At 44.8% G+C, this 15,769-nt stretch overlaps 1 protein-coding gene across 1 annotated transcript in view; it reads right to left on the bottom strand.

Annotated features, from left to right (window-relative positions):
- The window catches only part of arhgef10lb (Rho guanine nucleotide exchange factor (GEF) 10-like b), a 224,859-nt gene that overhangs the window by 104,225 nt on the left and 104,865 nt on the right, over positions 1–15,769 (bottom strand). The gene's annotated exons all lie outside the window — the stretch shown is intronic.

Genomic DNA, 15,769 nt, shown 5'->3' with positions numbered 1-15,769 from the left:
AACAACACCCACACTTTTTAGCCTTGAAACTTAGAAATGTAATTAAATGACTATCTGGTATTAAAAGGGAGTCTCCTGATATTCTGCTTATCAGACTGTGAACAGGGAGAAACTATGCAAGGACAGATAGAGTGTGTGCCTCCCGAGACGACCTTTGTACTCACGGAACTAATGAATAAGATTCCTTTTCTATTTCTGTATTCTATTTCTGTATAAAGATAGGGACAATTTGCTTGTACAGGAGAGTTTTCTGCCTTGGTACGATCCAAGCAGGCTCTCCGAGATATCTCGCTTTTTAAATAAAATTCTCTCGAAGCACGACTCTGAAAGCCTCCGCCTGAGTTAATTTAACTTAGACATTTCCTCGACAGGCACAGACGTTAAGCTCCACCCACAGAGTTTAAGGACAATCTGCGCCGCTCCAAATTCAAAGTTCATTCCGGCAAAACTTGGAACTTTTTATTTTGGCGCAATTTGGCCACAAAAAAATTGGACGTACCTTTACAACTGCGCCAAAAGTCGGCCATGTGGAAAATTGGCCCCAAAGACAGGATCTATTTTGTTAGAATTAAGGAACAATAGAGGAGCTATTATGCTGCTGGGTATATACTACAGGCCACTAAATAGTGGGAAGAAGATAGAGGAGCAAATTTGCAGGGAAATTACAGAGAGGTGCAAGAACTATAGAGCAGTGATATGGGGAACTTCAATTATCCTAATATAGGGCCCAACTTTGGCCATGACTTGCATCATTTTTTTTTATAGTAAGTTGTTTTTTCTGGCTTAAGTTTAAAAAATGCCATTTTCCCCCAAAATTTGCTCCAGAGTAAGTCAGTTAGATACGATTTTTTTTAGGTCAGTTTTTTTTTCAAAAGACACTTACGCCAGTTTTGGCCATTTATGCCACTTTGGCCAGCAAAAACTTACTCCAAATCGACTTAGGTCAGCGTATGTGGCCAGCTCTGAAAAACCTTGTGGGCAGTGAAGAAAAAGCAGCGCACATTCGGCAGACATTAGGGCAGGGATAGGGAGGGAAAGGAACTGGAGGGGACCTCAACAACCAAGCACCAAACATTGCAAGGAAAAGCTCAAACAATTAAAATACTAATAAAAATGAAGTAAATCCTACTGCGATGTCACCGGGGCGGGGGGGCGCTACGCAGAGCGACCGGAGAAATGCGAGCTGCTGGCCGCGATGTCACCGGGGCAGGCGGCGGGGGGAGGGGGGGGGAGTAGCCAGAGAGAGAGAGAGAGAGAGATGCTGGTATACAAAACACTCTGTTCCCCGCAAAACACTCTTTCTCCTCCCCCCCAAAACACTCTTTCTCTTCCCACCCCCCCCAAAACTCTCCTCCTTCCCCCCCCCATACACTCTTTCTCTCCCCCCGCCCCCCTCAAAACTCTCCTCCTCCCCTCCCCACCCCCCCAATCAAAACTCTCAAGCACAACCGATAAATGAAAAATAAAACCGAAGTCCTACCTCGCCCGGGAACTCAGCGGGCCGGCCGGCCAGTGCGGGAGGCCACTCAGCTGGGATTTAGGGGCTCACAGCCCGCAGAACACGCTGGGAGGGCAGGAGCATGCACACAGACTTCACTGCGCATGCGCGCAGGTGCCAGCACTGTTTTCGGCGCTGGCCTGTTGCTCCGCTCCCCACTTCAGACTGCACACCACGCTGGGACTCCAGGGACTCGGAAGAGCGGCCAGGATGGGGCCCCTTTTTTTCGGCGCCGTTTCCAGCGCAAAATGTCGGCGCACTTAAGGTAAGTGTGCTGAAAAAAGGGGTTGGGCAAAGTTGGGCCCATAGACTAGGATAGTAACAGTGTAAAGGGCAAAGACGGGGAGGAATTCTTGAAATGTGTACAAGAGAACTTTCCTGATCAGTGTGTTTCCAGCCCAATGAGGAAAGAAGCAGTGCTGGATCTAGTTCCAGGGAATGAAGTGGGGCAAGTGGAGCATGTTTTAGTGGGAGAGAATTGGAGAACAATGATCATAATATCATCAGGTTTAGAATAGCTATGGAAAAGGACAACGAACAATCAAGTATAAAAATACTGAAACGGAGGAGGGCTAATTTCAGTGAGTTGAAAAGGGATCCGTCCAGGTGGACTGAAATCAAAGATTAGTAGGTAAAACAGTGAACAATGGTTCGGGTACAGACTAGGCACATTCCCACGAGGGGGAAAGGAAGGGCATCTAAAGCAAGAACTCCCTGGGTGATTAAAGATATAGATTAAAATGAAACAGGAAAAGGAGACTTATGACAAATGTAAAGTTCAGAATACGATAGAGAACCAAGCTGAATACAGAAAGTACAGAGGATATCTTAAAAAAAGGTAATAAGAGGGGCAAAGAGAGAATATGAGACTAGATTAGCGGCTAACATAAAAGGGAACTCAAAAGTCTTTTATAAAGTAAAAGGGTCATCAAAGGAAGGGTTGGGGCAATGGAGACCAAAAAGGAGATCTTCTTGTGGAGGCAGAGGGCATGGCTGTGGTACTAAAAGAGTACTTTGCATATCTGTCTTCGCTAGAGAAGAGGATGCTGCCAATGTAGCAGTAAAGGAGGTAGCAGCGATATTAGATCGAATAAAAATAGATAAAGTGGAGGTAATTAAAAGGTTGACTCAAATTAGAAATCCCACCCATGCCAGATGGGATGCATCCTAGGTGGCTGAGGGAAGTAAGGGTGGTAATTGCAGAAACTCTGGCCACAATCTTCCAATCTTCCTTAGGTACAGGAGTGGTGCCAGAGGACTGGAGGATTGGAAATGTTACACCCCTGTTCAAAAAGGCAGGGAGGGATAAACTCAGCAACTAGAAGCCTATCAGCCTAACGTTGGTGGTGGGGAAGCTTTTAGAAATAATAATCCAGGACAAAATTAATTGGTACTTAGGAAAGTATGGGTTACTAAATGAAAATCAACACAGATTTGTTAAAGACAAATCATGTTTGACTAACTTGATTGTGTTCTTTGATGAAGTAACAGAGAGGGTTGATGAGGATAATGCGGCTGATGTTGTGGTTGTGGACTTTCAAAAGGCGTTTGATAAAGTTCCACATGATAGACTTGTTAGCAAAATAAGCCCATAGGGTTAAAGGGATAGTGGCAGAGCAACCTGGGGTGTATGTACATAAATCTTTGAAGGTGACAGGACAAGTTGAGAAGGCGGTTGAAAAAGCATACTGTATCCTTGGCTTTATAAATAGAGGCATAGAGTACAAAAGCAAGGAAGCTATGCTAAACCTTTATAAAACACTGGTTAGGCCTCAGCTGGAATACTGTGTTCAATCCTGACCACCACACTTTAGGAAGGATGTCAAGGCCTGAGAGGGGGTACAGAGGAGATTTACTAGAATAGTACCAGGGATGAGCGACTTCAGTTATGCAGAGAGAATGGAGAAACTGGGGTTGTTCTTTGACAGAGGTGTTCAAAATCATGAAGGGTTTTAATAGAGTAGATAAGGAGAAACTGTTTCCAGTGGTAGAAAAGTCAGTAACCAGAGGACACAGATTTAAGGTGATTCGCAAAAGAACCGGAGGATAAAAAGTGTTTTTCAGCGAGTTGTTATGATCTGAAATGCAATGCCTGAAAGGGTCGTGGAAGCAGATTCAATAATAACTTTCAAAAGAGAATCGGATAAATACTTTGAAAAAAGTTAGACGGGTATGGGGATAGAGCAGGGGAGAGGGACTAATTGGATAACTTTATCAAAAGCGCCAGTACAGGCACAATGGACCGAATGGCCTCCTTCTGTGCTGTATGATCTGATGATTCTCTCCTATACTTCCCCTTCGTGATGGCCTACACTATGGCCTCACCTATCATCTAGGCTGAGAGAAGTAAACTCTAAACCAATCAACCTTAAGGGAGTAAACCAGCTCCAGGGCAAGTTTAACAAGTCTGTGGAACTTAGAGAGTACAGCTCCAGCCATTACTCACCTAACTTTAGGAAGCAGCACACTGCGGTACATAACAACACTGGAAAGCACGTAACAAGGGAACACTATTCAATCCATCAGCTCCCTAGTTATTTCACAGACCAAATTAAACCTACCCTATTACAGACACTGCACTACCCATTTACTCTCCCACATGAAAGTTCTGCAAAACTCTAAATTATTCATCCATCTCATGTCTTCATTAATCAGCCCTGGCCAGCTACCCTCCCGACAAGATTTTCCCCCTTCAGAGAAATCATTATGTCCCGTGGCACATTTGATACAAGAAGCAGCCAATTCAGACCTACATCAATTTTGTTAAACCAGAAAGTCTGCCTTCCAAACTCATCCCATGCACTCCAGTGTTATAATATTTAAGTTGCTGCTGTTGAGGGTCCTGCAGCCAATTTATTGCACGGCCCATTCTAATAAGAAAAAAAATACACGTGTGCAATCTGGTTTAAAAAAAGAGCTGCGAGTTGCGATGCAACTGGAATGTTGAGGTGGTGTCAAAGAGCGAGGTAACCTCTGAGAATTGCGAGTGCTGGCAGCACTGGGAAGTTTGTTGAGAGTAGCTGCAACCAATTTTATGTTGTCTCAAAGCGGTTTCAACTTCATAGTGACACCAAAGTAACTGTATAATTCCAAATTCTGGTCCCGATGTGACTCAGGAGACAGCAGTGTGAAAATCCACTTGTTGAATCTCCTGGGCATTTTAGAACTAAAGAGGTTTTTTTAAAAAGTATTACTAGAATGTGGATGCTGACATCCACATTCTCCAAATATCCAAACACTTATTGCAGATCTCTTTCCTGGCACCCGAAGTATGATTTGCAGCCAAGGAAGCTTCAAAGGATCATAGAAATTTAGAGCATGGAAGGAGGCCATTTCGGCCGATTGTGTCCGCGCCGGCCAATAAAGAGCTAGCCAGCCTAATCCCACTTTCCAGCTCTTGGTCTGTAGCCCTGTAGGTTACGGCACTTCAAGTGCACATCTAAGTATTTTTCAAATGTGGTGAGGATTTCTGCCTCTATCACCCTTTCAGGCAGAGTTCCAGAGCCCCACCATCCTCTGGGTGAAGAAATTTCCCCTCAAAGCCCCTCTACCAATTACTTTAAATCTATGCCGCCTGGTTGTTGAACACTCTGCTAAGGGAAATAGATCCATCCTATACACTCATAATTTTATACACCTCAATAAGGTCTCCCCTCAGCCTTCTCAGTTCCAAAGAAAACAAACCCAGCCTATCCAGTCTTTCCTCATAGCTAAAATTCTCCAGTCCAGGCAACATCCTCGTAAATCTCCTCTGTACCCTCTCTAGTGCAATCACATCTTTCCTGTAATGTGCTGATCAGAACTGCATGCAGTACTCTAGCTGTAGCTTAACTGGTGTTTTATACAATTCAAGCATAACCTCCCCGTGCCAGCTACGGATGGTACAGATAGAGCGTCCGAAATCCGGAAACCTCAGGACTGAGGCCGTTCCGGATGTCGAGTATTTCTGGATTTCGGAACGTCTTTCCGACATCCTGAATCCAGAAACGACTGGGCCGAGGTGGGGTGGGGGCGGGGGGGGTGGGGGGGCGGCTGAGGTGGGGGAGGTCCAGCGGCCGGTGAGGTCCGGCGAGGCTCAGTGGCGGCCGAGGTCCCAAGGCCGGCGAGGTTGCGAGGTCCAGTGAGGTCCCGAGGCTGGCGAGATCCCGAAGTCTAGCGAGGTTCCGAGGCGGGCAAGGTCCCGAGGTCCAGCGAGGTCCCGAGGCAGGTGAGGTCCCAAGGCGGCTGAGATCCCGAGGCCAGCGAGGTCCTGAGGCGGGTGAGGTGCGGCGGAGGAGGAGGGGGAGTCCGGCGGTGGGTCCGGATTTTGGAACATATTCCGGATTGCTGACTACCCTGCCACGAATCAACCCGGTGTCCGGATTCCGGAACATTTCGGAACTCCGGATTTCGGATGCTCAACCTGTACTTTGTAGTTGCTTGTCTGAAACTGGTAGCGTAGGATAACCAGAGGTTGAGAATCACCCTTATATAGAAGCCACTGCACAGAAACAGGCCATTCAGCCCAATATATCTATGCCGGTGTTATACTTCACATAAGCCTCCTCCCACTTTAAAAACCTCTTCCCATCCTGCCCCCATATCCCTCTATTCATCTCCCCTGTGTAATCAGCCAACTGCCTCTTAAATGCATCAATGCTCTTTGCTTCAAGCACTCCAGGTGACAGTGAGTTCTACATTCTCACCACTTTCTGTGTAAATTCCTCCTAAAGTTCTTAATTTGATCTGTTAGTGGCTATCTTGTATTTCTGCCCTCTTGTTTTGGACTTAGCAACAAATGGAAACAATTTCTCCATGTGCACCCTATCAAACTCCTTTATCGTTTAAAAAATATCTATCAGATTTCCTCAATCTTCTCTTTTCCAAGAAAAAAGCCCCCTCAAATTTTCTTGATAGTTGCAGCCTCTCAATTCTGGGAACATTCTTGTAAATCTTTTCTGCGCCTTCTTTTTGTTCAGAACTGCGCTCAAAACTTCAAGTGTGGTCTAACCAAGGTTCTGTATAAATTTAGCATTACTGCTCTGCTTTTGTAATTTATTCCTCTAGAAATGAACTCCAGGACTTTGATTGCACTCTTTATAGCCTTATTAATTCGCTTTGCTACTTTTAGTGATTTGTGTGTCTCTATTTCCCGATCTCTTTGCTCCTCTACCCCATTTCGTTTCTTGCCTAAAAAGGAATAAGTGGCCTCCCTTATTCCTTCGATCAAAATGAACCACCTCACACTTCTCTATATTGAATTTAATTTGCCATTTATCACCCATTCTGCAAGCCTGTTTATGTCATCATGTATTTTGGTGCAGTCCTCCACATTATTAACTATAACCTCCCCCACCCCCGCCCCAGTTTGGTATCATTTGCAAATTTTGGCACCATAACCTCGAATTACTGAATCCAAAGCATTTATGTCTATGTTTAACAATAGTGGTTCCAGCACGAATCCCTGTGGGACTATTTCCCACTTTTTCAGTCTGAGAAACTTCTCTGAACTCCTCTCCTGGTTTTTGTTTTGTAACCATCTTTCAATCCATTCTGTTTCTTGGCCCGACTCCACATGCCCTGACCTTTATCATGAGTCTCTTCATGACACCTTATCGAAGGCCTTCGGAAAGTCTTGTCTACCACATCCGTTGCATTGGCCCCCGTCAACTCCTTCTGTTACTTCAAAGAATTCAATAAGGTTGGTTAACCATGACTTTTAGGTTACTATTATCTCCACCCATCTTTCCAATTCTTTGTCAAATCACAAAAGCCAGAGGTCACCTTGCACACATCAAGGATCACTCTGCGCCAATGCTCTTAGCCAAAAAGCCGAGAGCCACTGCACCGTTCCTGGAAGTACTGCAATACCAGGTTCGTGCCATGGAGGTGGATGGGTCAGGCCCCCCACACACCTCCATGGAGGTGGATGGGTCAATCCACCCCACCCACCTCCACCCAAACCTTCATGCCTTACACCAGCTGCAATCAAGATTAAAGGCAATCAAGATGCTCCGGGACCTGCATTAGGGCTGTTCTGAAACCAGTTGTTAAATGGTGCAAAAAAAGCCTCGTGATCACTCTCATTTCAATTTTTTTTTGCCTCCATTCCACTTGTTTTTGGTCCCAGCCAAGCAGAGGTCAGAAACTGTCCACTGGGTCGGAAAGGAAAAATAAGCAACTAAATTGGAAAAGGCATTTGCTACCACACCTCTTTTGTGCACCTGATAGTGCCTGTGCCAAAAGAAGCACAGCCAGAGGCCTGGGAGTAAGTGTGTGGTCTAGTGAGGCCGGGAAGCAGAGGGAAAACACCTTCAATTTTCTCCTCGTACTTTCACCATTCAACACCGTGAGCACTTAGAAGCCAACCTGTCACCATTCATTCCCTGAGGTGACTTCTATGTCAGATCCTTCTGAATAATCTGGTAGACACGGCTGCCTTTTTGTCAGATTTTACGTGCACTTCTGCAAAGTAAAGAAAATGTTATCCTTGCCCTGTCACATTGTGCCAGGCCTCTGCTACAGCGCAAACTTACCCCAGCGGCCACGGCACAAGATGGTGATTAGAGCAGGTTGTACCCAGGGGCTCTTCGGACCCGAGAACTCCTCAATGATAGAAATAGCAGAAAGGTTCACATTCCGTAGCTTATATCTCAAATTGTTGGGCTCCTCTTTACAAATGTCCCTACTATGTTCTGGTGCCCTCAATAGGGAAGTAGTGAGAGGAAGTAACTTGAGAATTTTGTGCTGCAGAAGCAATTTTAACTTTTTCGAGGTTAGCAATCAAAACCAGATGAGCAAAACAACTACCAGCACAGAGACTGGTCCAAGGAAGTCTTTCATCACACTTTGTCGCAAATATTCTTTTTTTTCCCCCCCTACACATCTATTTTCTCCATTTTGTATTTACCAACTGAGCTGTCAAACTATCCCACAGCATGTTAAAAAAAAAACAGTCACATCCAAAGCCACTAGTTTTCTGATTTCATGTCAATCGAATGGAATCACCAATCAGGAGCCAGTAAAAAGCAGTAAAAATCCCAAGGAATAAAAACAGAATTGAACTTATCCCGTCGCTGTAAACCAGTGGGCCTGCTTATAGAGAATAACTGTAGGCAAGATCCCTGGCTCTTTCATTTTCAAAGAAAGACAGAAAGAATCATTGATTGCGATCCACAAAACACCAGTAAAAATCCCGTTAGCCAGCTTCAAGCCAGTAGATTCTGCTGCAATGTCCCTGGTTACCTTGTAACATCCCTTTTCGGATAACTTGCTCGTTTCAACATTAGCGTCAGGAGAAGAAGCCTGGATGTGGCTGCAGCTAGCAGGCTTAAACTTACCAGAGTAAAATGCAAACCCTTGTCCTTAAACTTTTATCTGTCACACAAGTAACCAGAGCTCTTTAAATTAACTTTAAAAAAAAATGTGCATTTCTTTATTTATAGCTGTTGAATTCTTTTCAGTGCTCAAAATACTTTTTTGTTAAATTCCTGACAGCTGAGTGGGCACATGCATTTCCCAGTCCAATGAGTCATTCAGATGAGTGTGGCCCCAAGGTTGTTTCCTGGTCTGCTCTGAGTTAGCCGTCCTCCACTCTGGCAGGACTCGGGTGCTACAATTATCCGCTTTTAAGAATAAAAGTCAGCCAGTACAGATCAGGGCTCAAGCTCTGATGTCCTGTGTGATCAAACAGCCCATAAATCTCATTTTCTGGCACAATAATGGCCAGTTGGGCCAGATACTGGAGGGCTTCCAGTGATAGTCGCACCATACCCAACTGTGATTCAGCACCTCCACAAGGGTGGGGGGGAGGAAACTGGAAAACGGTTTGCTAAGGCAATAAAAAAAACAAGCTCCAGTTTCTATTCGCGTGCTGAATAGATAATGGGCCCAAAATTCCACATGGGCTTTTTTTGGCACTATTTAAGATTACCGGACGATTTTTTTAAGCTGAGGTTGCGGCAAAAGAAAAATCCGAACTTTTGCCATTTTTCTGTTCGAATTTGGTGCCGCGCAGAAAGACTTTAGCTTCTGTGGGTGGAGCTAATTGATAGCACTGAAAAACCGAGGCCTCGGTCTGCGCATGCCCGAGCATTTAGGTTTCCAGGCGAACGTGTAATTGTACAGCTTTACTCTGTAGCTAACCCATGCTGATTTTTCCCATGTCAACCTGCTGAGATTTCCAGTATTTTCTGTTTTTATTCCAGAATCCAGTATTTTGCTTTTGTTTCCATGCTGTACCTGCCCTGGGCGGGTTTTGATGCTGAAACTCCCGGTCCCAGCCCATGGCTCGCAAATGGTCTGCTGCAGCCGCCCCTATAGCTGGCCGAATGGCCCCCCCACAGCAGCCCCTATCCCTGGCCGAATGGTCTCCGCTGCTGCCACCCCGATCCCCGCTTGGCTTCCACCTGCCCCCCCCACCCCAACCCGGCTTCTTTGGGAGCCAAGTGCCGAGCTCCTGTGTCCGGCCGAGGGAGCGATCCAGCCGGCCAACGCGCCGGCCCTGTGTGTCTCGAGCCCGCCCGGGGCGGTGGAGGAGATGGGATGTCAAAAGTTGGGTGGTGGAACTTAAGCACACCCATCTCGCAATTTCACTTTTCAACTGAGATAAAGTTTCTCTTTTCCCTCCGCACATTTTAAGTCGTTTATAAAGCAAAAATAAAGAAAGTGAGTTTGAAGGAGAGAGGAAACAAGCAGGAAAAAAAGGTAAAAAGCAAACTTAAAGGCACTTTGTCTAATTGCACGTAGCATTTGTAACAAATTAGATGAGTTAACGGCACAAATTGAGACAAATGGGTATGATCTGATAGCCATTACAGAGACGTGGTTGCAAGGTGACCAGGACTGGGAATTAAATATTCAGGGGTACTTGACAATCCGGAAGGACAGACAGAAAGGAAAAGGATTTGGGGTAGCGCTATTGATAAAGGATGGAGTCACTGCAATAGTGAGAAACGATATCGGCTCAAATGATAAGGATGTGCAAACAGTTTGGGTGGAGATAAGGAATGATAAGGGGAAAAAGTCACTGGTGGGCATAGTCTACACGCCCCCTAACAGTAGCAACTCTGTTGGTCGGAGCATAAACCAGCAAATAGTGGGGGCTTGTAAAAAGGGAACAGCAATAATCATGGGTGATTTTAACCTCCATATTGATTGGACAAATCAAATTGGTCAGGGTAGCCTTGAGGAGGAATTCATAGAGTGCATAAGGGAGGGGTTCCTTGAGCAGTATGTAACAGAACCAACCAGGAAGCAGGCTATCTTAGATCTGGTCCTGTGTAATGAGACAGGATTAATAAACAATCTCCTAGTAAATGATCCCCTTGGAATGAGTGATCATAGCATGATTAAATTTCAAATTCAGATGGAGGGTGAGAAAGTTGGATCTCTAACCAGTGTACCAAGCTTAAATAAAGGAGACTATGAAGGTATGAGGGCAAAGTTGGCTAAAGTGGACTGGGAAAATAGATTAAAGTGTAGGATGGTTGATGAACAGTGGCGTACATTTAAGGAGATATTTCACAACTCTCAAGAAAAATATATTCCAGTGAGGAGGAAAGGGTGTAAGAGGAAAGATAGCCATCCGTAGCTAACTAAAGAAATAAAGGATGGTATCCAATTAAAAACAAGGGCATACAAAGTGGTCAAAACTAGTGGGAGGACAGAAGATTGGAAGCTTTTAAAAGCCAGCAAAGAATGACTAAAAAAATGATTAAGAGAGGGAAGATAGATTATGAAAGTAAACTAGCACAAAATATAAAAACAGATAGTAAGAGTTTCTGTAGGTATAAAAAGGAAAAGAGTGGCTAAAGTAAATGTTGGTCCCTTAAAGGATGAAACCGGGGAATTAGTAATTGGGAACATGGAGATAGCAGAAACTCTGAACAAATATTTTGTATCAGTCATTACAGTAGAGGACACAAACAATATTCCAACAGTGGATAGTCAAGGGGCTATAGATGGGGAGGAACTTAACACAATTACAATCACTAAGGAGGTGGTACTCAGTAAGATAATGGGACTAAAGGCACATAAGGGATGGTTCTCTAGACCAATATGTCGAGGAACCAACTAGGGGGGAGGCCATCTTAGACTGGGTGTTGTGTAATGAGAGAGGATTAATTAGCAATTTCATTGTGCGAGGCCCCTTGGGGAAGAGTGACCATAATATGGTGGAATTCTGCATTAGGATGGAGAATGAAACAGTTAATTCAGAGACCATGGTCCAGAACTTAAAGAAGGGTAACTTTGAAGGTATGAGGCGTGAATTGGCTAGGATAGATTGGTGAATGATACTTAAGGGGTTGACTGTGGATAGGCAATGGCAGACATTTAGAGACCGCATGGATGAATTACAACAATTGTACATTCCTGTCTGGCGTAAAAATAAAAAAGGGAAGGTGGCTCAACCGTGGCTATCAAGGGAAATCAGGGATAGTATTAAAGCCAAGGAAATGCCATACAAATTGGCCAGAAATAGCAGCGAACCCGGGGACTGGGAGAAATTTAGAACTCAGCAGAGGAGGACAAAGGGTTTGATTAGGGCAGGGAAAATGGAGTACGAGAAGAAGCTTGCAGGGAACATTAAGGCGGATTGCAAAAGTTTCGATAGGTATGTAAAGAGAAAAAGGTTAGTAAAGACAAACGTAGGTCCCCTGCAGTCAGAATCAGGGGAAGTCATAACGGGGAACAAAGAAATGGCAGACCAATTGAACAAGTACTTTGGTTCGGTATTCACTAAGGAGGACACAAACAACCTTCCGGATATAAAAGGGGTCAGAGGGTCTAGTAAGAAGGAGGAACTGAGGGAAATCTTTATTAGTCGGGAAATTGTGTTGGGGAAATTGATGGGATTGAAGGCCGATAAATCCCCAGGGCCTGATGGACTGCATCCCAGAGTACTTAAGGAGGTGGCCTTGGAAATAGCGGATGCATTGACAGTCATTTTCCAACATTCCATTGACTCTGGATCAGTTCCTATCGAGTGGAGGGTAGCCAATGTAACCCCACTTTTTAAAAAAGGAGTGAGAGAGAAAACAGGGAATTATAGACCGGTCAGCCTGACCTCAGTAGTGGGTAAAATGATGGAATCAATTATTAAGGATGTCATAGCAGCGCATTTGGAAAATGGTGACATGATAGGTCCAAGTCAGCATGGATTTGTGAAAGGGAAATCATGCTTGACAAATCTTCTGGAATTTTTTGAGGATGTTTCCAGTAAACTGGACAAAGGAGAACCAGTTGATGTGGTATATTTGGACTTTCAGAAGGCTTTCGACAAGGTCCCACACCAGAGATTAATGTGCAAAGTTAAAGCACATGGGATTGGGGGTAGTGTGCTGACGTGGATTGAGAACTGGTTGTCAGACAGGAAGCAAAGAGTAGGAGTAAATGGACACTTTTCAGAATGGCAGGCAGTGACTAGTGGGGTACCGCAAGGTTCTGTGCTGGGGCCCCAGCTGTTTACATTGTACATTAATGATTTAGATGAGGGGATTAAATGTAGTATCTCCAAATTTGCGGATGACACTAAGTTGGGTGGCAGTGTGAGCTGCGAGGAGGATGCCATGAGGCTGCAGAGTGACTTGGATAGGTTAGGTGAATGGGAAAATGAATGGCAGATGAAGTATAATGTGGATAAATGTGAGGTTATCCACTTTGGTGGTAAAAACAGAGAGACAGACTATTATCTGAATGGTGACAGATTAGGAAAAGGGAAGGTGCAACGAGACCTGGGTGTCATGGTACATCAGTCATTGAAGGTTGGCATGCAGGTACAGCAGGCGGTTAAGAAAGCAAATGGCATGTTGGCCTTCATAGCGAGGGGATTTGAGTACAGGGGCAGGGAGGTGTTGCTACAGTTGTACAGGGCCTTGGTGAGGCCACACCTGGAGTATTGTGTACAGTTTTGGTCTCCTAACTTGAGGAAGGACATTCTTGCTATTGAGGGAGTGCAGCGAAGATTCACCAGACTGATTCCCGGGATGGTGGGACTGACCTATCAAGAAAGGATCAACTGGGCTTGTATTCACTAGAGTTCAGAAGAATGAGAGGGGACCTCATAGAAACGTTTAAAATTCTGACGGGTTTAGACAGGTTAGATGCAGGAAGAATGTTCCCAATGTTGGGGAAGTCCAGAACCAGGGGTCACAGTCTAAGGATAAGGGGTAAGCCATTTAGGACCGAGATGAGGAGAAACTTCTTCACCCAGAGAGTGGTGACCCTGTGGAATTCTCTACCACAGAAAGTAGTTGAGGCCAATTCACTCAATATATTCAAAAGGGAGTTCGATGAAGTCCTTACTACTAGGGGGATCAAGGGGTATGGCGAGAAAGCAGGAAGGGGGTACTGAAGTTTCATGTTCAGCCATGAACTCATTGAATGGCAGTGCAGGCTAGAAGGGCTGAATGGCCTACTCCTGCACCTATTTTCTATGTTTCTATGTTTCTATAAATCCCCGGGATCTGATGGCTTGCATCCGAGGGTCTTAAAGCGGCAGGGATTGTGGATGCATTGGCCGTAATTTATCAAAATTCCCTGGATTCTGGGGAGGTCCCAGCAGATTGGAAAATTGCAAATGTAACGTCCCTATTTAAAAAAGGAGGCAAACAAAAAGCAGTTAGCCTAACATCTCTGGTTGGGAAAATGTTGGAGTCCATTATTAAAGAAGCAGCAGCAGGACATTTGGAAAAGCAAAATTCGGTCAGGCAGGGTCAGCATGGATTTATGGAAGTAATGTTTGACAAATTTGCTGGAATTCTTTTGAGGATGTAATGAACAGAGTGGATGAAGGGGAACCAGTGGATGTGGTGTATTTGGACTTCCAGAAGGCATTTGACAAGGTGCCACATAAAAGGTTACTGCACAAGATAAAAGTTCACGTGGTTGGAGGTAATATATTAGCATGGATAGTGGATTGGCTAACGAACAGAAAACAGAGAGTCAGGATAAATGGTTCATTCTCTGGTTGGCAACCAGTAACTAATGGGGTGCTGCAGGGATCAGTGCTGGGACCCCACCTATTTACAATCTATATTAATGACGTGGAAGAAGGGACAGAGTGTAACATAGCCAAGTTTGCTGACGATACAAAAATGGGAGGAAACGCAATGTGTGAGGAGGACACAAAAAATCTGCAAAAGGGCATAGACAGGCTAAGTGAGTGGGCAAAAGTTTGGCAGATCGAGTATAATGTTGGAAAATGTGAGGTCATGCACTTTGGCACAAAAAAATCAAAGAGCAAGTTATAATTTAAATGGAGAAAGATTGCAAAGTGCTGCAGTACAGTGGGACCTGGGGGTACTTGTGCATGAAACACAAAAGGATAGTATGCAGGTACAGCAAGGTGATCAGGAAGGCCAGTGGAATCTTGGTCTTTATTGCAAAGGGGTGGAGTGTAAAAAGAGGGAAGTCTTGCTACAGCTATATAGGGTATTGGTGAGGCCACACCTGGAATACTGCGTGCAGTTTTGGTTTCCATATTTACGAAAGGAAAAACTTGCTTTGGAGGCAGTTCAGAGAAGGTTCACTGGGTTGATTCTGGAGATGAGGAAAGGTTGAGTAGGTTGGGCCTCTACTCAATGGAATTCAGAAGAATGAGAGGTGATCTTATCGAAACGTATAAGTTTATGAGGGGGCTTGACAGGGTGGATGCAGAGAGGATGTTTCCACTGATTGGGGAGACTAGAACTAGAGGGCATGATCTTAGAATAAGGAGCCGCCCATTTAAAACTGAAATGAGGAGAAATTTCTTCTCTCAGAGGGTTGTAAATCTGTGGAATTCGCTGCCTCAGAGAGCTGTGGAAGCTGGGACATTGAATACATTTAAGACAAAAATAGACAGTTTCTTAAACGATAAGGGGTTATGGGGAGTGGGCAGGGAAGTGGAGTTGAGTCCATGATCAGATCAGCCATGATCTTATTGAATGGTGGAGCAGGCTCGAGGGGCCGTATGGCCAAAAATGACGCTACGGGTGGGTTTGACCCCGACTGACGTCAAAAAAACGTTAAGTAAAAAAATCGGCATTTACCTGTTAAGGACGCCGTTGTACCCTTGCGAAACTTGTAAAATTAAGTTACCTCCAAAAAACACTGATACTTCCAAATATTTGGTGCAAATCGTGGCGAATTTTGGGCCCTAAAGTTGAGCTCACTCCCAGTGAGCCACAATGAAATGTGTAACCTCTTGTTTCTCTTAATTATCTGGTGAATATTTGTGCAGTTGAACTGAGGAAATTCTGTATCTGGCTGCAGGTGTCATCCTGTAAAGAACACTCCCTCCCGACTACC

The sequence above is a fragment of the Pristiophorus japonicus genome, chromosome 18, assembly GCF_044704955.1.
Source record: "Pristiophorus japonicus isolate sPriJap1 chromosome 18, sPriJap1.hap1, whole genome shotgun sequence".
NCBI classification, from domain to species: Eukaryota; Metazoa; Chordata; class Chondrichthyes; family Pristiophoridae; genus Pristiophorus; species Pristiophorus japonicus.
The sequence above is the reverse complement of the archived record's forward strand: the minus strand, read 5'-3'. Positions and strand labels throughout refer to the sequence as shown.